The sequence below is a fragment of the Strigops habroptila genome, chromosome 6, assembly GCF_004027225.2.
Source record: "Strigops habroptila isolate Jane chromosome 6, bStrHab1.2.pri, whole genome shotgun sequence".
Classification (NCBI taxonomy): domain Eukaryota; kingdom Metazoa; phylum Chordata; class Aves; order Psittaciformes; family Psittacidae; genus Strigops; species Strigops habroptila.
The window spans coordinates 553,873-576,485 of NC_044282.2; positions in this window are offsets into that span (position 1 = coordinate 553,873).

The following is a 22,613-nucleotide window of genomic DNA, read 5'->3' on the forward strand; positions in this document are numbered from 1 at the left end:
TCTGAGAAATACTATTAACTGATTTTTTTTTTTTTTTTTTTTTTTTTGGGTTGGTTGGTTATTTTTTTTTTGCTTCTTAAAGGAAAATATTTCATGAGATCAAAAAAATAACACATGGGGCCATTAAAGGCAGGGCGGAGGGGGAGAGTGTTCTTCCGAGAGAGAAAACACGATCATACTTGCTGGTTAAAGGCCAGAACAAGAATTCTGGAATAATAAGAACAGCTTTGTTTATGCTGTTGTGTTTGGTGTGTTTATATATATGTATCTCTCTTCGTTTTTTTGGTCAAGGACTGGACAAACACTGCAAAGCAGCAGTTCACAAACTTTTTTTAGTTTTGAACAGTTGTTTGTTGTAACTATGTTCATGTGCCTTTTCCATTATTTTACAGGAACATGATTTTTTTTTCCATTTTTTTTTTCCATGTGCATGACTGCCTGGAGAATGGCTGCTCTCCACATGAACGCCAGCATTCTGTTGAACAAAAGGCTAAAAGGCATGGCTTTTCCGGGTAAAAGGTATGGCTTATCCGATAAAGGGCAGGAAGACAATCACAACTTAAACAACCAGTCACAAATTAGAGAGAGATAAGTAAATCAGGTAAAACACATTTGTATTAATTGCATGGCAAGTATTTTTTATTAAAACTTGCGTTATTAGACATCTGACGATGGCTAAGAACATTTTCTGAATTCCAGGAAGGGCAAAACTCAACAATTTAATCTTTTTAACACATTCTTGGTCCAGTCCTAATTAACATTTAACAACATATAAGCTGGAAAACATAATGTGGCTAAACCTGTATTTTACTAGCTTTTAAATTTGATTATTTGAGTAATAACACTGCTACCCCCATATCAGAGTTTCACTGGGCTTGCTTCTCTCCTTGATCACCACCTAAAGATGGTCACTGCCCTGAATAGCTGGTAGTTCAAAAGGAAGATAAAGGAAAACAGCTGGCTTCAAAAAGCAGATGGGTGGATCACATGGTAATAGTGAGAGCATAATTAACACAAGCATCATCAGTCACAGCACACCAGCTGCCAGCAAACCTGCACACACCGCTTTTGTGTTGTTTTGGCTTCTTCTTCAGAAAAAAACCTCTTTAAAGAAAGTTGAGATTCTGAAGAAGGCTTTTTCTGCTTAACTTGGGACTTTCGCCGAGTACCTCTCCAGCTGTGTGAACCCTGGCCCTGCCACAGCATTATGTAAACTATTGATGAGCTCTCTGAAAAGATACAAATCTCAGCCAGGTCTGATGATTCCCCTGAGCTGTGAGAATTAGATTAAAGCAGGAAGCCAAATACACCAAAGGGGAAAAAATATGAGACTACGATTCCTTTGAGAGAATAATGGAAGGAACTATATCACAGCAGTGCAGAAAACAATTTCACAAGGCGTAAATGAATGCAGAAAAGAAATCCTATAGCACTCCTTTTGTGCTTGGACATATGTGTTGCCTCTTGACTTGGATTTTAAGTGGTTCCCTTAAAAGTAATTTAAGAGTTTCATTAAGGATCTAGATGGTCCTTTTATGAACATTGTCGTCTAAAGGTCAAGGACCTGGGAATGCTTCTCAGATGCACAAGTTAAGTGAGTTCTCCAGTCATATCTTGATCCCTGCTGGAATGAGACCTAATTACACTCAATTCTGCTTCTCCACTGTATCACTGCTATCCTTGAGAAAGAAACCTGAATATGGTGGCCTTAAGAGCTTTACATGGTATGGTCCTGGCCACATGCCTGAATGATGAGAGGAACAGGATCCAGCAGGGCACATTGCAGCACGCACTTACCACACAATTCCCCTATACCCATAAGGTTCCCTGTGACATATGTGGCTGGACTTCTACCAGGAAGAACAGATGATAACAACGTATTTTGATGCAATGTGTAAGCATGTTGGTTTCTTACTATTGCATTATTTCCCCTCCTCCCTCTCTGTCTCACACAGCTGCATGCGTGTGCATATGTTGTATGATCTACTGTGACTAGGTCAAGAAGTACTACGGTAGTACCAAGCCAATACTCCTGGAGTATGACATAATGTGGTTGAAGCAATTCCACTCTACTGAAGAACTAACCATAACCATTGACGAAAATAATAAACTAATTCAAAGCTTCTCAGATCTTAAAAAAAAATAAATATCCTTCTGCTCTCTGTTTTCACACGTTTATTTCTTATCTTCCCGATTTAGCAGAGGATTTTAAAGAGATGTGTCAAAATATCATAAGATAGGCTATTTTGGTATCAGTCAAAGTGGAAATGAAAACTTTCAGTTGCTTATCTTAACATACTATAATTAACACTCACATGTTTGTGAAGTTCACTTCTCGCTTATCTAACAAACAGAACAACTGTGAAATAAATACTAATAAAATACTACTAAAACTAAAAAAAAGATTGAGAGTTTTTCTACAACTTGCTTCTCAAAAACGATTTGGCTAAAGTAAAAGTTGTTGTCAGGAACAGGTCAAGTGTAAATTTTTTACATGGAAAAACATTGAAAGTATTCTGAAGATGTCAGTTTTTTCTTATTTTTTTTTTTTTTTTTTTTTAATGACCACAAAAAGAAAATAACTCTTCAGTTACTATCTACTTCTTACTTTGGAATGCTTGATTTTTATTTGTAACAGTGATTAAAAATCAAACACTTCATGATTAACTAAATGACATATTTTAGGTTTTTTAATGGTTTACTAAAACATGCCAATCATTTCCTTCTTGCTTTAACTAAGATTTTCCAATACTGGTAGAAGGCTGTTGATAGTCATTGCTAAAGGTATCTTACTTAAGTACAGAAAAATAAAGAGATTATAAATTTAAAAACCCAATGAGCAAGGATATATTCTGGAACAAAAATAATTTTTCACTTACTGGATTAATTTTCACTAGGAAGTGATGTACCCTATTCACTTAATTTACATTATAAATGGTTCAAACTATGAGATTTCAAGAGCTAAACAAAATTACAAAGTTTTAAATGAGGTTTCCAACATTTCTCTAACTCAGGTTTTCAACTGCTAGCATACAAGGAATAAAATAATTTCTAAATTAGTGCCCAAAATCACGTGACACTGTGTTCTTGATTAATATGTTCTTTGTACTATTAGAGGGGATATTCTGACTGAAGATGTTGATACAGTTACTCAGTAATTAGTCACTTCTCCATGCTTTTATGATTAAACATTTGAATGAATCAACACTTAGGCGAGAACTATTACTCTTTTTTCCTAATTGATGTAATGAAATATAAAAAATTAAGGGAAGTGATCATGGTCACACGTAGAACCACCAATAAAAGCAGTCCACCTTGAACAAGCAATGGGTCAAATATGCTGAACAGTTGTACACTCCGGCGAAAGAAATCAATCATAACTGCGCAGAAGCTCTGAAACCATATTTCTGGTCTTAGCTTAAACATAAATACCAGTTCTCTAGCTATGCTTTAAATCAGGATTTTTTTCACTATTTTTCTCTACCAAAGAACTTCAAGGAAGGTCTGAACAATCAGTCTCAAGGAACAAACTTATTGAAGGAAAAAGAACAAAATTTTCCTTTTGGAGTACTTTCCTATTTCCCCTTCCCCAGCCCAACTGACTGCAAACACAGCAAAAATAGTTTTGGTTTTAAGTAAACTGGCATTTACTTTTTCAAACAAGTGTCAAATTTCATCCTCTGGTATTATACAGATACTTTTGGGTGATAGTCTCTATTGTCCCTTACGTAGATGAAATTCAGCCTGCATACTTTACACTTGCTTTCTAAAGTACTCGGTTTGTGTTATTCTTGAGCTGACTGAAAGACTACTTCTTGCAGCAAATTATATAGCATCTTTTTAGAAATACCTCTATCACAGAGAAAAGATCTTCCTGGGCTACAAGGATAGCCAGACTATGTCGGATACAACATTTAATGGTATATTAGCTGCACTGTGTAGTTTACTCCATCACCTTACAGAATCACAGAATCACAGAATCAACTAGGTTGGAAAAGACCTTTAAGATCATCAAATTCAACCACCACCCCAGACTAACAAGACCACTATTAAATCATATCACTGAATGCCTCATCAACACGTTTTTTGAACACTTCCAGGGATGGTGATTCCACCACTTCCCTGGGCAGCCTGTTGTAATACCTGATCACCCTCTCTGTGAAGAAATTTTTCCTAATATCCAATCTAAACCTTCCCTGGCACAGCTTGAGGCCATTACCTCTTGTCCTATCACTTGTTACAGAAGCATCATGGTATACAGCTCAGGTTGTGACAAGTATCTTAAGTGTATCTAAGAACCAGTTAAAATGCCTCACAATTTTTGCTCAGACTATGTCCTTTGGAAACACATACTCTGTTGCATCATTTGAGAAATAGAAGATGGTACTAGAACACTAGTTTTCTTCATTAACGTAGCTAATACTGCAACTATGAAATCATGCCTAGAACCAGCTTTGGGGCAAACAACTTAGGCAGCTATCTGAATTCCTGGCTAAGGAGAAAAGACTTCTAGCCTAAGCTAAGCAGCATTAAAAGCCTTATGTTGTTGCGTGAAAGGAAACAGGAGCCTGAAATACTGCCCTTTCCAGGCACCCCATCTTAATTTTAATGCTTATTGTACGTATGACTAGCATGTCACTGGCAAATGCAGAAATGTTTGTTTCTTCGTTACAACATGTGAATATTACATATCTTCTGTAATATTATGTTATAAAAAGGCTTGCATTAAGTTCGCTTGAAATATTTTACCTTTATTCAAATTGATTGTATATGAATACTGGTTATAGAATCATTGAATCATAGAATGGTTAGAGTTGGAAAGGACCTTAAGATCACCTAGTTCCAACCCCATGGCAGGGACACTTCGCACTAAACCATGTCACCCAAGACTCCATCCACCTGGCCTTGAACAGTGCCAGGAATTGAGCATTCACAACTTCCTTGGCCAACCCAGTCCAGCGCCTCACCACCCCCACAGTAAAGAACTTCTTCCTTATATCTAACCTAAACTTCCCCTGTTTAAGTTTGAACCCATATATAGTAGCTTGTCATCATTGTGTAATTTCAAAGGACTGGGTGCAAATCTTTCAAGAGGGAATAAGTATGTTCTTTCCCAGGATTTTTTTTTTTTTTCAATTGTCCATACTCTGTGCAGTAGGGACCATTGTAACAACCACAAATAACTTCTCTGCAACATTTTTAATAAGACAGAAAGATAAATTTCATTTCTTGTATAGCAGAGGAAACATAAATTTGTCAAAGTAAAAAAACCGCAACCTTATTTTACCACAGACGGACTTTAAAAGAGCACTTCTAAGGTATCTTTGTACATATTGCAGAGATAAAAAACATTCTAGGTCCTGATATGCAGTACTGCCCAATAAGGTAGCCCAATACTCATAGAGGAACCCTGGTACTCCAGAGGTATATTTGGCTGTTGTTTCAATTATAGTATTAAATAATAGCAAAGAAAATATCATTCTGATTGGGATCTAAAAACACTCAGCAATCTGCAGGGCTGTATGAACTTGCATTTAGCAATGTTTTCAGTACCACATTCCGAAAAGAAGAGCCATATATTCTAAGGGGGGATGGGGAATGTAGTTAATTTTTTTAATTCAGCTTCACAGCAAGCTAAGAGGAAGACTTTTACTTTGGTTGATGCTTCAACTCAGTCCAAGGCATTTCCTCATTGTCTTTCACTCCCTGTTTCCCCACATTAACATTCAGTATGCCACCGGCCTATTAATAGATTGTATAAGCATGCACTGCAGACATATTCACCAGCACAGTTGCACATATGGCTGTCACTCCATGTTCTGCACTGAAGGATGGATCCTTGCAGAAAACATTTCTGCCCTCAGACTTCCACTAGCCAATTTGACATCTTCCCCAGATCGCAGACCCTTGCTGGCACCTCCAGGGGCGTGCTTGGGACTATGTGCATGCTGGCTCCATGAATATTTAACAGAGAAATTGAGAAGAGACTTACTAGTGATCCATCTGTTAAGCTGCTGGAGCTATACCAGGGACCCATGAATTGGCTGCAGACTTCTTCCATAATAATGCCAAGGTTCAACAGAGAATTTAAGGCATTCAGTTGATCCACTGCCCAGAGCTGACTACTGGCAAGAAGGGTGGCCACACTGCATAGCTGGTGACAGCAGATTTACCACAAAATAGAGCCAAAGCTATCTCTGAAATAATCAGCTGTGACTAATAATAAATAGTAACCTCACACTATCATTTTTTTAGGATAAATTTGGGATGTTTCTGCCCTATTTAAAGTAGCTAAGGTATGCTTTTTCCCACTTGATTTTAGCAAACATTGTTCTTATGCTAGTGTGCCAAATAATATCCCTTGGACTTTTTGGCTTCCAGAACTCACTTCCCACCTAGTATTGCATAATAATAAATGTATTTTGGGAAGAGAGAATGGGATATGAGAGAGAATAGCTCAACAGATCAGTTCCTTATGCCATCCCTTGCCACCTAATGAAATATGTTTGTTTCTTGGGGAACAACATGGGGATTTCTAATAAATCATTGATGGCTCATAAAAAAGTTGAGTCAGTCTCCTGCAGTGTATATCACTCCCATGTTAACATGAAAACTGTAGGACAACACCAAAGTTTTCTCTCTCTTTTCTTTCTTTCATGAATTGTAGGTTTTGGGTTTGTCCTTTAAAATTTAAATTATCTTGTGCTTTAAAAGTCAAGTAAGCCACATCATTACTTTTCAAACAAGTTTAACTGTTTGAAAAGAAACTTTAGAAGAGAACAGTTGGTTGTTTTTCTCAGCATGAAGCAACAGTTTTGATTTTAGGTTGGATCTGCCTGCATTTTACTTTTTCTCCTTGCCTCCTCTTCTCAATTCACTATCTCCATGGGAGTCATTCAAGGCTGGAAAAAGCCTCTAAAGGTTTGCTCCTTTAGAAATTCTTTAGCTTGTTTAAACACAATTCTTAACAAACAAAGTCAGTTGACACCATATGAACTGGATGTCAGCAAATGCAGGGCGAAGCTGTGTTCAACATAATGGCCTCTAAACGTTCTTAAACTCTGCAAAACCAAAATACAATCCTGTCTACTAGGTTAAAGAGCTGAAAAGACTTCTATGTCTCCACACTGATTGCAATTGGCAGCATCATGAGAGCTAACTCAGTTGTTAAAACCATGTCTAAACACAGTAAAATGCCCAACTGCAATAAAGCCCCTAAGTACCATTAAAAAGACAGAGTAGTTAGTAAAACTAAGACTGTGGTTTGATGGCACCATAAATCTGTCTTGAGGTCTCCAACTTAATAGTGTAGCAATATGAAGCACAGCCCTGCTCTGGCTGAAACTCATAATCTTGCATAAAATTCACCCAGGTTTTTTTCTGACAGGCTGCTTCCATGCAGGTATGTTTGTTTATCAACATCTGGTCCATGCAAGAGTTTCTCTGGACTTCCCCCATTTGGTCTAGTCCTACCTTTCCTGCTCTGTATCTTCAAAAGACTCTGAATGTCACCAGCCTTCTCTAAACACAATCCCAGAGCTTCCATTTTGGCTGTATTTCCATTTTTGTTTGTCAGTGTGGTTGAATCCTTCTCTGACCGTGGACTCCTGCACCAGCTCCAAGTAGTTAGAATTTTGGTACCCAGCAGCTGGCACAAGCAATGCCCGAGTTTTTCCATTTCATGCCTTTACTTTCACCTGTTTGGTGGCTTTGCCTTTCCTGAAGTTCTGTCTTTTAGGATCTGAACAGGAGCTGTTGGCCTTACCAGAACTCTGGCAGTGTGCATTAAGGTATGATCTGCCATTCGCTTCAGCACAGATGCTTCATTATAGGCTCCAAAGTGACCTGGAACAAAACAGGCCAAGACTGGGCTCCACAAAAGGCTACAAAAAAAGCCAAAAAGTAGGCAATCTGGTGCTGCAAGATTAACGTACCTTTAGTAGGAAGTACTCCAGAGCACCTGAGGATGCCCTTTAGTGCTAATTCACTTCACCCAAGGAAGACAGACATCCCAAAAACTATGACAGGGCTATCCAGAAAACAGATCTTTCCCATTACCTATTACCAGAATCAAACAATGCATCAGCTTGTCACAGACTAGAAAATGAAGTCTTTTTTCTGGTCGTTTGGAGGGGAAGCTTTAATATAATTTGCTGATGCAGTTAGGCCCTGGATGTTTGCCAAAATTCTGACTATTCTGTGCTGTCAATTTGCTTAAGCCTACCTCACACCAAGGGTTTTCAACAAAAGGATCCTACATTTTGGGTTTGGGAGCCACCGTAACTAGAGACATATTTGCTCTATACAGTCTCCACATTTGATTAGGCTGGAACCAAAAGACAGTAATCTTTTAGAAATCTCTGAGGACATTTACACATGTACAAAAAATCTCAATGACAGTTCATTATAGTCAGGAAAGCATTTCGTGAAGTATGGCCAGCCTATAGAGGTAACCCCTGCCAGGGTAGGCGCCTAAGATGCGCAGGGTGAGATGCTGGAAGCTTCTACATTGGCTGCAGGGTATCAGAATATATGCCTAGATTTCAGGTGGCCACAGTCAAAACAAGATGAATACCACCTATTGCACTGTTTTATGGTGTCTTAAAGCTTCTTAACAAGACTACAGGAGCAGAGAGAACTAGCAAATCTAGGCAAGAAGAAAAGTCACTATGTCTCTGCTGGTGCAACCCAGTGCTAACGGAGGTACAGCCTTTTTTCACTGCTGCCTGCCTGAAAATTGACTAGATGGTGTTCTGCTTATCCAAGCGACCCTCTGGATGCAGGTGTTGGCATATGTTCCAGCCCAGTTCACAGTGGAGCTGCTCTACACAAGCTGGCTTTGAGAAAATTCAACCTGGGGCCCACAGTATGCTATCACTGGCCTTTAATCACTGGCCTGTTCTCAAGTCTGTCCAAAACCACCTGTTACTGCTGCATGATGGATTTGCCCTCATCCCTAACTGCAGTGCCTCTGCTAGCAATAATTCCAGTCACAGCCCAGAGCTCAGAAGCTTTCCAAGGGACTTAGCAGGAAGAGTTCCCTCACCTAACTGGCAAAGTCTCTCATCCAACTAGCAAACTAGCTGCAAGAGATCAATGGCAGTTTGAAGTGATTGCTATAACCAGCCCACATCTCCATTGCCAATGTGCAGTGTGGACAAGAAGCTACAACGTGCCTACAGAAGCCAGACACTGAATGCAGCAGACACAGTCTTAAACCACACCAGTTACGTGTTGATTGCTCTGCAACAATAATCAGGCCAGACCATACTGCTTGTCATTTTTTGGACAGTTTAGATTGCCAGTGGCCTACAAACATGGTTAGACAGGATTTCTAATGCCTATTCTTCTGGGATGAGGCTTGTGAGGTGAACCAATACTCAGAGATCTTCCTGTTCAGAGGCACTGTGTTCTGCCAGCACCATTTGTTCCTTACACAGAGCCTGAGATCCTCATATCAGCTGGTAGTCCTTCCAATCACTTCCTGGATAGCCCCCTTAACACCTCAGACAGTAGCCACAGAAATTTTATCTTCAGAGCCCTTGGTCAGCTACAGACATACCACCTGGGATTTCAGAAGGAGGTTTAAGGAGATTATTACCATGATCAACTCAGTTTCTGAGCTACTCGTGAAGGAAGAAAACACAATAAATCTCCGATATTGCCTAATGGTCAAAACCTGCAACGAGGTTTGTCCTAACAACCTGTTGAGCAAAGCTAATTACCAGGCAAACTGTATAGACTCTTCTGAGTTTCTCCATCTGAGGACCCAACAGACAGACAGGATTTGTAAACCACGTAAGACATTTAATGGTGGGAGGAACTGGAAATCAAGGTTGGAGTTAATATTGACAGTACACAGCTATTCCAATCACCATTATGTAAGGCTGTATAGCTTTGATCCCATGACAAAATTCTGTGCTTGTAGCACTGAATTAGAGGACAATTAGGGTTTTGTTTTGGTTTTTTTTTTTAATAAAATATAAAAATAAAACAACTCTTGGGAAGAGATATTATTGTTTATATGCTTATTCGAAAAGGAAGAGTTTATGCATCCACATACAAAATGTTTAACATTTCTGCTGAAAATGAAAACAAGCAGCACATTTTTGACCTGTACTGTAAAGCAGTGTGGAGGAATCTGATCTCTGTAATCTAAATATACCCTGCAAGCAGCCATTCCTGTGGGAGCGCTGCTTGCAACAGCAGCAACGATAAACAGGATGATGCACAACACATAACTTTTTGCTTCTTGAAAAACATGTTGTTCCTTTCATAGTGAAACCTGAAAATTGTGTCCCCTTTATTCTCTCTTTTAACACTTCCAGTTCCTTCCATTTCTCCAAAACATCATCTTTCACATACTGCTCTTCTCATTTCTCCTGCTGCACACAAAGCACGTTATGCAGCTTGTCTGGCTCAGAGCTATGCTGCACTGATCAGCTAGTCAGTACGCATACTTTGGCCACTTAGATGCCCCCTCTCAGAATGCATAATAGACTGAGTTCTAGCAGAGTTTCTTCCCAGAAGAACATTCATCATGGTTTCTACCTAGCCATTGCATGCCATCTATCCTGGTTGAATTTTTTTTGTCCTCTTTTACCAACATTTCCTAAGTTGATGAATGGGTTTCACACCTACTGGGTATGAAAGGTGTGGGCTGTTGGGAGGAAGAAGCTAAGAGGAAAGTGACAAACGGAACAGATAACATGATTTGATAAGCTAATTTCTTCAGTAAGATGGGCTAAATATGTAAGTCAGTACAATACCATGTTTCCTTTTCCTGATGATGATCCTTTTCCAAGGATGTAAGCACTTGAAGAAAGCATATTTCTTTATTACACTTCAAAGACATTCTTCAGAAGTTAATGTGGGTGTATACCTATACTGCCAAGTGAAACAGGACCACTCACTGAGTCTAAGTAGCTTGATCTGACTGCATTTACACTGCATAGCATTTTGCCCTGTGTCTTTTTTCGTATGGATATATACTAGCATCTGCTAACCTCAGATTCCAACAGAAATGGCTAGTGTCAGATAGTCTGCCTAAGGAGTCAGCTGTGGCCCTGTAGACAAAGACTTTGGACAAAGTACTGCTGACAGTTTCTAGTTTCACTAAAATCAGTATTCCTAGTGGACAGGAATCAGGGTTTCTTTTGTGTGTGCTTTATAAGACAAAGATACACAGTGATGATAAATGTGTTAATACAGTGATAGAAAACTCTAAGAAGTATGGACTTTTTTTTAGAAAACTCTAAGAAGTATGGACTTTTTTTTTTTTTTGCACAGCATGCAAGAATAAGGAACTCACAAAGCTACACTGGGAAGACTTCCACCACCTCCCTATCACCACATCCCCACACACAGATACACAGAGAGAACACCTTCCCTCAAAATTCAGCCTGCCAAAGTTATAGGGAGCATTTCAGAATTCTCCAGCAGAAGCAACCTTCAGGGAACAGAGCTCTGGTTTGTAAGACTGAACTGCTTTCCTTAGCCCCTGTCAGGCTTCCTTTGAACAGCTGGTGTCATCCAACCCAAACTTTGCCTGCCCCATCCCCACAAGCAAATCAGGTACGTGCTTATTTCCGAGTCTTTTGTTTGTAGTAAACCTATCTCAAACATATGATCTTATCATAATACTGTGACATATATGTTATTACAAATTTACAATGGAGTTAAATTGATTCTTCATTTCAACCAGCACCTCCAATGGTTCTTGAAGTCATAAATAAACTTCTGTTTAAAACTGTGGTGGTTTTAGAAGGAACTGCTGTAATGAAAGACAAAAATTTCTGATCTTTGCCTTTGCTGCTTATTTATTCTTCCAGAACTTTATGAAGAAACACTGAAGTGATGACAGGGAAAATATTTATGTCTCTTTCCTCTTCCTGCAGTGGAGGAGGGAGAGGGAAGGCAGAGAGGAAGATGGGACTGTAAGGATTGGAGGGAGCTTTGTAAGGCAAAATTATAAGCCAGACAAAGACATGAGAGAATATTGTAAAAATTTATCAACTATATGTGTTTGATAAATGTTTTTTATATCCAGTAACACAATTGATGAACGGCCTAAAAAGCTGATCGAATACCAGAATAACTGATTTATCAAACACATTATTTGATGAAAGATGACAATTTATTGACGAATGGTTGGCTTTTGTTACTCAGATCTCAAAGTCCTCAGTCAAGAAAAACTCCCCTGAGGCCAAATCCTGAAATCTTTAATTTGTACCAGGGGTTGCTCCAAACCAGAATACACAGCTATTCACTGCAGTCAAGATGGTGCTATTCAACCAGTGGGCAATGCACAGGAAATAAATCTATGCACTTGAGAGTTTGTTTTTTTGGCCTGAAGAATGAGTTTAAATGGCCGTTGTAAACATCTCCACCAATCTCTCTCTCTACCCAACTGCAGATATTTGTACAAAATATAGCTGAAACATGCAACAAACTGCATGAAAGCACCAATCCTGAGAAATGTCACCATCATCAAACATTTTGTCTTAAAAATACAGACTTCAGTGGAACACAGGAACGGTTAAACCAGGAATAGGACACAGGAGATAAGTAGAGTCACCCAGAACTAACAGCTGTAGCTATAGTTACCAGCAAAACAACTTCTCATTTTATACATGCGTTTAATTAACAGCATATTGCATTTATCACTGAAATAGACTATGCTTTTAATGTTCTTGGTGTTACTACTGACCTTTCCAGACAATGCCATATTAGTCCTCGTCAGCTTTCCATGGTGGTCATGTTGAGTTTGCAGCACGAGAGAGAAATATTTCCTTGCTGTTGCTGGTCTTCATTTGACACGGCCAAGGAAAAGGTTATGAAGAGAGTGAATACCCATGAGTGCAGGAAGGTAGGAAGTGGATGCTGGAAACTGAAAGGCCAGTGTAATGTTCCATAAACCTGTAGAGGAGAAGATATTTCATTATTTATTTTGGCTTGTATTTTGGTAGTACACCACCCTATCACCCTATTCCCCTCTCTATTCTCATTCCATTTTAATGACCAGTGCTAATTTTGGGCAGCCCTAAAGAAAATGTGCTGTATAAAAGCAGTAGGTGCTAACATGTGAAAATAAAACCAAATTAGAAACTATTTCAATATCCGCCACTGCCTAATGATCAGAAGTCTTGCACTGATTTCTAAACCAGAAATTATATACTATTTATAGACTTACCTATATTTAAATAGAATCATATACTGTGAATGTATTTGCAGATAGAGCTGAACCCTTTTTCACTCAAATTACTGCAGAGAAACAAGATTTATACTGTTTGATTGCATATGTACAGTAGCACTTCAGATTACTTGCTTCTGTCAGACCTGCACTTCTGTGCATGAATGACTCAGTTTAGCTTTACTGTGTTCTATTACTACAAAGTGATATACTGTTGCCAGAGAGGCATGCAAAGAGAATAGGCATCCTATGCAACTTGACATTCACTGAGGATTACACTTGAGTTATTTCTTATGTGTGACTGCCTTTCTCCCTGCCTAAACCTTATAACCATTGCAGGAGGTCAGCTGAAGAAGCCAGAGTCAGAAGAGAGCTACTGATGCTAATTGCGCTTGGGAAGAGCATTCTACACAAAACTCCTGCTATAAAAGACAGCATCAAATAAAAGAAACATCTGATTGGATGGAAATCAGGCAATAAGAGCAAAAGAAGTGCCTAGCTGGAGATACTTTGATGATTTGATGGAATCTGGAAGCAGGTTCCCCTAGCTTGAACAGTACGCCTAAATTGACGCCTAAATTGACCAGAATGAATGTAAATTCTAGCTGTATTGCTAACTGCAAAGCAAAGTAAGATTTCAGCGCTCAGTCTAGGATACCCTCTTTTCTCACATTTCATGTCATTTCCTCATTCTTTTCTCTTATCTCCAGAAGGTCATTAAACCTTCTATAGCTTAGTAGGAACATACCAGTAACATCTGTAACCTGGGAAAAACCCAGGACAACTCATCCCAGAGTCAGTGCCCTCCCTAGCTCAGCCAGCCTGCAGCCCTCCACAATGAGACTTACACAGCAAGGGCACTGAAGGGGCTATCTCCCATCCAGACTTGTATCTGAACACCCAGCTAACCTCTGTCTTCCTGAACCCCTGGCTCCACCATACCTTCCTGTTGTCACAGGATGTGCCACGGGAGGCATAGGCTCCATCATATACCATTTGCAAGCAGAGAAGAAAGCAGAGCTGGCAGTCTGTGAGTCTGTGTGCTTGTGAGCTGGCTGGTGCCTATACTACCTGAGATGAGATGAGATAAGCACCAGTAATTACAAGAAACTTCTGGGTCTCATTTCTCTTATTAGGCTTCCCACTCAGAAGTGCACCTAATGCACACACCTGCCCTGTGATACAACTTTTACATGAGAGAAAAAAAAAAAAACCCAACCAAAAAAAAAAACCCAATAAAAAAAAGATTGAGATGAAAACAAGTTATAAATCAGATTCACTGTAAGTGGTAATGTAGTAAAATGAATATGTAATGGAAGAAAGATTATATATAGATATAGAATTTTTTTTTTTTTAGATAAATTACAGAAATCACCTTCATGCTCAACTCCACTCACTTAGCAAAGTGCTCAAACAAAGGTACATCTAATACAGTAAACTACCAGAATTTTTTCTGATAGACAAAAATGTCTGATATATGCCCTGCATTCTCTAAGGCTTCTGTGTAAATGCTGTGACATTCAGACCATGGACTGGATTTCACTACTTACGTATTTGTGTTGTGTTTCTATTTTTATTGAGCTTGAATTAATCCTTTACCAGAAAAAAACTATGACATACTTTGGCACTGAAAGCAGAGTAGACAAAAGAAAGAGAAAAAAAATATACGAATATCAGGAAATAAGATCAAGTAAAAAGCACGTATTTTTGAAGTCTGCCATCGTGACCAAAATTTTTACTGGAAATGAAGGCGTGCTATTAATATGATTCCTCATGACACTAGAAAAGGAATCTTCCAATAGGACAATTCAGGTAAAGAAGCTAACTTCAGCACCCTTCAGGAAGAAGTACAGCTGTGAAAACTCAACTGCAGTATAAAATTTGTTTATAAGCACTGAATTTTTTCCAGGTTTCAGAATGATTCAAAGGGGGGAAAAGAAAAAGTATCAGTCCACAAAATTTTGGGCATTGGAAACTCTGAATATGATCAAATTAGAAAGTATCTGGGGTTTAATCCTAAATATAAGCCAAAATGCACATGAGAAATTATTAGCATTACCAATGTTTTTCCATTTCAATACATTCTTGTGCAATACATTTTAATCATAATGGAGAGAATAAAATCATTATGGGGGTTGTCTTGTGTACCAATACTTTGGAAATCAAAATATTGTAGCTAGTACATCTTACATTAGAATGCTAATTAAGAATATCATAAGCATGTGTTGCCAAGAAAATTTTGAAAGAAAAGTTGAGCTCTTTTGATGATGGGATCAACTTTGAATTTTTTAAAGATTTTGCTGAATTAATTTGTTGTTCTGTTAATAACACCACAATTACAGGGAAAAAAGTATTAAGAATGAATGATCTGCTGGACTCATTCTATTGTAATGAACCATCATATTCTAAGTATTTTTTGCTGTGTAGCATAGCAGCCTGCATTCTCAGTGTTTCAAAATAAGTACTTGGGTACTAGGTAAGGTATGTCTTAATGAACACATTGTTTTATTACCTTGTATTGGAGTATTATCGCACACTGGGCAGTCTCAGAAAAAAACTGGTCATTGCTCACGAAGCCTCAGAGGAGTCAGCAAGACTTTTTAACATGTACCCTGTGTGCAGCTTGTCCAGCTCATGGCAAGAAACAGGCTATGATCATGCCATGTTGGTCACCATCATTGTTTCCGCAGTGGTGGTCTGATCATGAAATCTGCTCAATAAAAGACTGTCTGGTGAATGGTGATGATGAGCTCCAGTTTCATTCCAATGTCTGTTACCTTGAGCACAAAGAAAAACCCTGTTCTCTTGTGCAGAATGAGAAGAGCACCTAACTTCTCATGATTTAAGGACAGTCTCAGTGCTGGGTTTGTTGATTTGTATAATCAAGTAGGAAGTAACTCCTGATCATTTTCCCTTTCACACTGGCAAGCCCTCCCGAGTCTGTCTACTCTTTGCAAGTTTGTACTCACTGATCCTGGACCAGTCCTCCGCAGAACAAGGTTTTCAGAGCACTGTGTGCTTTGGGTGACATTTTCAGAAGCACAAGAGAAGCTTTTGTGTTGGGCTGTGTACATATCTGAAGGTCAAAACCAAACACAGCAAAGCAGTATGCCTTCCTGAACAGGTAAGTCCTAAGCCCCATTATCAAATAAAGAAATCTTGGCTCTAAAGTGCTTAAGTCACTTTTGAAAAAATATGATCAGGTGCTTTTGTAAAACGTAACTTGTTTGACCGCTTGGCTCCTGAAAGAGGTCAGCTGCCTCATGTGCACAGAAACTTTGACAGACACAGTAGCATGTGGAAAGTGCACGTTTGGCCAGCTGCCTCCTTCCTTCTGTATTTAAAGTACAATTTCCTACAGGAGAGAGAAAAGATTAGGAGTCTGTATCTCACTTGATTTACCCTCAGACACAGAAATACAATGCAGTGTTTTGCGAAGCAGCATGAAAAAATCTATCACAAAAAATAGAAGACTATAATTTCAAAAACTTCCTCTTTCCTCAGAGAGAGGAGCTTTGTGAGGGAAGCTCTCTGTTGTTGAGGAGAAAGCACACGCATATACGTAAACATATCCCACATAATATGTGACGCACTGCTTTCCTTCCAAACATAGACCATGTTATCAGCACCACTGTACATATCAGCAGCTGAGTGCTGCTCAACACCATGTTTATCTAACGGACCACAATAGAGAGAGCGCCCGAGCACAACAGATAGTGAGATATGTATGTTCTGAGCTAGTACAAGTCCTTTTTTCTCTTCTCCAAATGGCGAAAGGAGGGGGTGAGGTCATTACACAAGACAGATCACATGGCTGTCCAGCAGCCACTGAACCATAGCATAAAGGCCTTGTTTATAAATAATGACTTCATAAATAATGACTCCTTTACTTTATTCTTAGATGTGGAAGTCTCTAGAGCTGAAACATCATGTCCCACAACTGCTTCTGGCATCTGTTTTTCAGGGAGAGGATTGGGCCATTTATAAGGAGAACCATTTTCACAAAGGTCTGCTCTGTTGTAGAGAGAATTCATCTCTTCTCATCAATAGATCCCATCCACTTACAAAGGGCAACAAGGCAATGAGCTAAGAGTTTCAACAGAGTGTTTTGGAAATGAACTAGGAAATCAAATCATGTGTCTTCCTCAGGCTTCTTCTGAGCATCCTACAAAGTGTCCCAGGAAGAGTACATTAAGCAAAAGAAAAACTCTTGTCAGCTGAAAAATTTGGATTGTAAGACTTTTTCTTTTTTTTTAAACTTTATAATTGAGAATTCTTTTAGAATTTAACCTCATAGTTTCCTGAGTTCTGGAAATTAGAATAATGAAGCTGACATGCTTCCCATATACATCATGCAAAGGCTTAAGATCTCCTTATAAGCTCAGTATCTGAAGGCATATGATTCACAGAAGACCTCACTAGTCATAAGACAACCACAGCAGTCTGAGAGGAGATATTTTCTTTCATTTCAGGAAGTGAATACAAGAAGGAAAGAAAAAAGAAAATAATGATGGTTTACTTCTGAACTCTATCTCAGTTTCTGCTGAGAAACTGCTTTGGAGAAACACCTGCACTGTGAATAGTTTCTTCATCAAATTATTCCTTTTTCCCTAGTTGTGAATTACTATAAAATGGCTCATGAACTCTATTAATCTATTATATATTTTACATTCACTGCTGTTCAAAAAGCACCTTAGTCTGTGGTTAGTTCATGACCTGATCATGACACATTTTACTAGTCATTTTGGAGAGCGTGCAAGTATTGAGTACATCCGGGAAACACCGAATTTGAGTTTCACAACCAAGTGAAGCTCACTTCATTGTTTGACTAATGCAAGTTCTCTCCACTGGCAAGGAAGGAGTGGGTCCTACTCAAACACAACTGCGGTGGATCTCAGGCAGGAAGAGGGAGTGAGAGGGGACAGGGAGGCAGAGAGACCCTCTTTCTGAGGTTAAAGCCAAGTGAAAACTTGCCATCTGGAGGAGTCTTCTGGGAGGAGGGAAAAAGCCCAGGGAGCATGACTGAAAGCCTGGATATGTAGGTATATGTCCAAAGAGACAAGGGTCAGGTATGATGACCTATTTTGAGTGTCTGGCTTTATTGCACTTCTGGGAACTTTATTACTGCAGAAAGGATGGAGACAGAGTGCTTTAATTGACAGACTAATACTGACGGGCTGCGATATTCAGGCAAAACCTCTGCCTGGGCAGGAGAAGGAGCAAATCTTTAAACTGACTGCATGAGTGTTTCTGAATTTTTTGCCTTGCTTTTCATTTGTATAATGCTGTAAATTTTAGAATGAACTTTAAAGGGTAACAAGTAGGCATTATTTGATATTCCTGCTTCATGGATAGTTTAACCAAGGCTCAGGAAACTGAAGAGGTTGACTCCCTTTGTGAGAGGAAAGATTGGCAAGAGCATAACAAAGTGAAGGGCATTTGGGAATGCTATTTCAAGTATTCTAGAAACAAAACCACATAGTGACACCAAGCCATTCAGGAAGCTATACTTATCTACTCTATTTTGGAGAATATTTGTGACAAACCAGCCAGCGTTGCAAGTGGTGGCCTCAGATAAGAAAAGAAGTCTGTAAAATTCAAGCTTCAGCAGAAAGCTAAGGATGAGTCACAAGCAGGGTTAAAACTGAAACAAAAGCCCACATTACATTAAGATCCTTCATTAAGATAAAAATACATACATACACACACACATACACACACACACACACACACACACACACACTCCCTATTGCCTCCGACCAAGAAGAGTTCAGTCTTTTCATGATGATTTTATATACCCACCCTCTGGGGATATAGCTGACTGCTAGCAATTACCGTTGATACACCACCAGGTATTTCCTGAGGGGAAATGACAGTCCTAATAGCTAGTGGCTGGTAAGCCTCCAGCTGACTGAGCCAGAAAAAAATTTCCTAGAAAAAAATTAAGAGGGGTTTTATAGGTGCAAAACTTTGCATCTCCCACTTCCATCTGCTTCTGGTTGCCAGGCTAGAGAGCAGAAGTCTGTCACACGTCACAGTGTGGCTCAGGCTCCACAGATAATCTCCACTACTGAGTGAACATGAGAGTGCGAAGGTCTCTGAGGATGCGTATCACAGCTGGTGAGGGGGAAGACTTTCCTTGAGAGACACTGAGCAACAGAATCCACAAATCTTCCCAGGGCTGCGTTTTCAAAGGCAAGTAAAGCTGTGCCTGTGCCACCCTCAGGTGCTGCCAACTTTGCCATGTCCTCGTGGCACAGCATCCTCAGCATATGCTGTACACCTCAGCACCCTGCTATGCCCAGGAAACGCCAGGTAAGCTATGGCTGGCCATCCTGTGTAACTTTGCTCCCTAGACTTGGCAGCAAGGGTCTGGTCCCATCTGAATTGGGGTTCCCAGTGAAAGCCAAGTTCAGCCCCTCACTGAGGAATTTAAATGACACTATTGATGCTCAGTGAGCTAACTGTGCCAACTTGCAAATTTGAGTCAATGGCAACAAGAATATTTTACTAAAGGGAGAAGGAAAATTCCTAACCAAGTAAAACAACTGGCTAATATGCGCTACCGAAGCCATAAAGCATAACTGTCTCGCAGCCTTCTTTGGCAAAGCTGCACCAGCCAGTTGCTTCCTCCTTCCTGTGGTTAACATCTCCTTCCCATTTTGAGACTGTCAAGTTTTCCCACATAAAAAGGTCAGTTAAAGCTATTTCTACTCTTCTATCTTCCCCTTTCCCACCAACCTCTCTGCTAACTGTGTCAGTTAACTGCTTCAGTTTCTGTTATTTCACCTCTTAATAAAAAAATGTATAGCAGTAAGAGAACTATCTGTCTTCTTACATATATGAGACTCTTTAATGGGTTCTCCTATTACACAACTTAGCAGAAGCCACTTTAATAGTCTTTCCACCTCTAACTTTCATACACTTATGCAAAAAGCCATTGCCTTACTTTAGCATCGTTACTCACCCCAGTAATATTAAACAGTAACTTTCTGACAGTATTCCTAGAACAAACTCTTTTCCAATGCATGATATGCTTTTTCTCAGAAGTGGCTCTCAGGCACAGAAAATATATAAATCAGCCATTTCTCAGGCCAGCCTGTTGGATGCTATCTGTTCTCCTTGGCAGACGTTGACACAAAGTCCCTCTTCTGGGGTGGATTCCTGATGAAAGGGAATGTTACTGGAATGCATTGTGTTAAGTTTAGACTTTTGCTTCCAATTTTTCACAGAGATTGTCTGTGAAACAGTTGGGTATAAGAGACCCCCTCCCCCATTTAGAAGGATATGTAGGTAAATCCCAATCCCATTAAGTTCAAGAAAGCTTTTGCTTCTCAGGCACTTCTGGAAATTCCACTGCTAAACTCTCAGGGTAAACATGGATCTAAAGAGGAACCTGTCACCACCTCAAACCCCGGATGACTTTGGCACTGGTCTGTATCAGCTCTGGGATTTATAAATTTAAATCCAACTAATGAAGAATTTAGGAATAAAAAAAAGAAAACCTCTTAAATCTGATCCTCCATCGACGAGATAAAACCATAAGTCTCCTGCTTAAATATTTTCTCTCTCAATAATATACATACATATATACCTGTGTATGATGTGCATACATACATGCATACCTAATATGTATAGAAAGCATCAATAAAATAAACCAAATCCATATATTCTAAAGATTTTGAAATATCATACCCAGATAGGTATAGTATGCAAACCTAAGGCACTCTATATATGGCTTTTCGCATCCATTATTAGTTAGCGATAGTAGAATTAAATATTTAACAATAACAAGGAATTAACAACATTTTGTCGGCTTTTGCTTTTTGTTGTAAATCAACTTTAGTTTGCTGTTCACTGGCTTCGTTTACTTAAAAATGTTTCTGAATGCTTTGTTAGAGACAAGTGTTCTAATATTATTGCCAAATTTTTGCCAGATTGAAAATGTTCATAGCTTATTTTCCTTTTAAGACTGCACAAGAACACGATGTTTCAGGCCTCAGTTTGCAACTCCTGCAAGTTCTTACTGATTACTTTTTTGAGACTGTAGTGCCTACATGGCCAAAGCATAGATCATGACCCTCCTGTGCAAAATTTCACTAGTTTGCACAAATTCCTCAGTATGTGGTTCTGAATAAGCTGTACCGTATCACTGCTTCCAACACACAGTTTAGAACTGCAGCTCTAATAAAGACATAGGCACATACCAGTTTCCAAATATTTGCTCAAAAAGGAGCCAGAGAAGCAAAGTCTACAGTTAGAAAGTGCAATGCATTATACAATTATGCATCCTTTTTTGAGAAAAGACTACCAGCTGCTAAAAAACCCAATCTTTAATGGACTTCCTGACTTGAATTCACTACAGGCTTTCTACACAACTCGAACTGTCAATGTTTTTGTGTGTCAGTGTTCACACAGTCCAGCTCTCAAAATTTCACGAGCTAGAGCACAGAGATGACCTAAGAGAGTGCATGACCAGAGAAGTGGCTGGGGCCAGTAGGCAAAGCTGTGGTACCTTCTTTTGCTTATTTTTTAAGTGGAGGGATATAGATAGGGAGAAACTTTTGACCTTGAGTACTGTGTTCAGCTCTGGGGCCCCCAACGTAAAAGTGACATGAACCCGTTGGAGCGAGTCCAGAGGAGGGCTGCAAAGATGATCAGAGGTCTGTAACACCCCTCCAATGAAGACAGACTGAGATAGCTGGGGTTGTTCAGCCTGGAGAAGAGAAGGCTCAGGGGAGACCTTATAGCAACCCTCCAGTACCTGAAGGGGGCCTACAAGAAATCTGGAGAGGGACTTTTTACAAGGGCATGCAGTGATAGGACCAGGAATAATGGCTTTAAACTGAAAGAGAGTAGATTTAGATTAGATATTAGGAAGAAATTCTTTACTCTGAGGGTTGTGAGACATTGGAACAGCTTGCCGCAGAAGCTGTGGCTGTGCCATCTCTGGAAGTGTGGAAGGCCAGGTTGAATGAGGCTTTGAGCAACCTGGTCTAGTGGAAGGTGTCCCTGCTCATGGCAGAGGGGTTCGAACTAGGTGATCTTTAAGGTCCTTTCCAGCCCTAGCTATCCTATGATTCTAAGTTGGCTTTGGAAAGATTGGGATAAAAACCAAAGTACACCACCTGTCAGCCAACAAAAAAGGAGAGACATTATTTCTGTGCCCTGAGTAAAATCTGAGCTGTTGTCCTTCCCCCACTACTCCTTTCCATGTTCTTCCTTCCCAGATGAGCAACCCACACTGGTGACTCTCTGTGGGCTATTCTTTGCTGAAGACAAGATTTCTTTGTGTAGGCAGGATTTTGCAGAAGATGCGTTCACTTTCCAAATGGTATCTCCATGCTCCCTGACCTGGCTTGACAGCAGAGCAGACAGTTCCCTAGCCACCCAGGGAGAATTTGCCTCCAGGCTTCTGAGC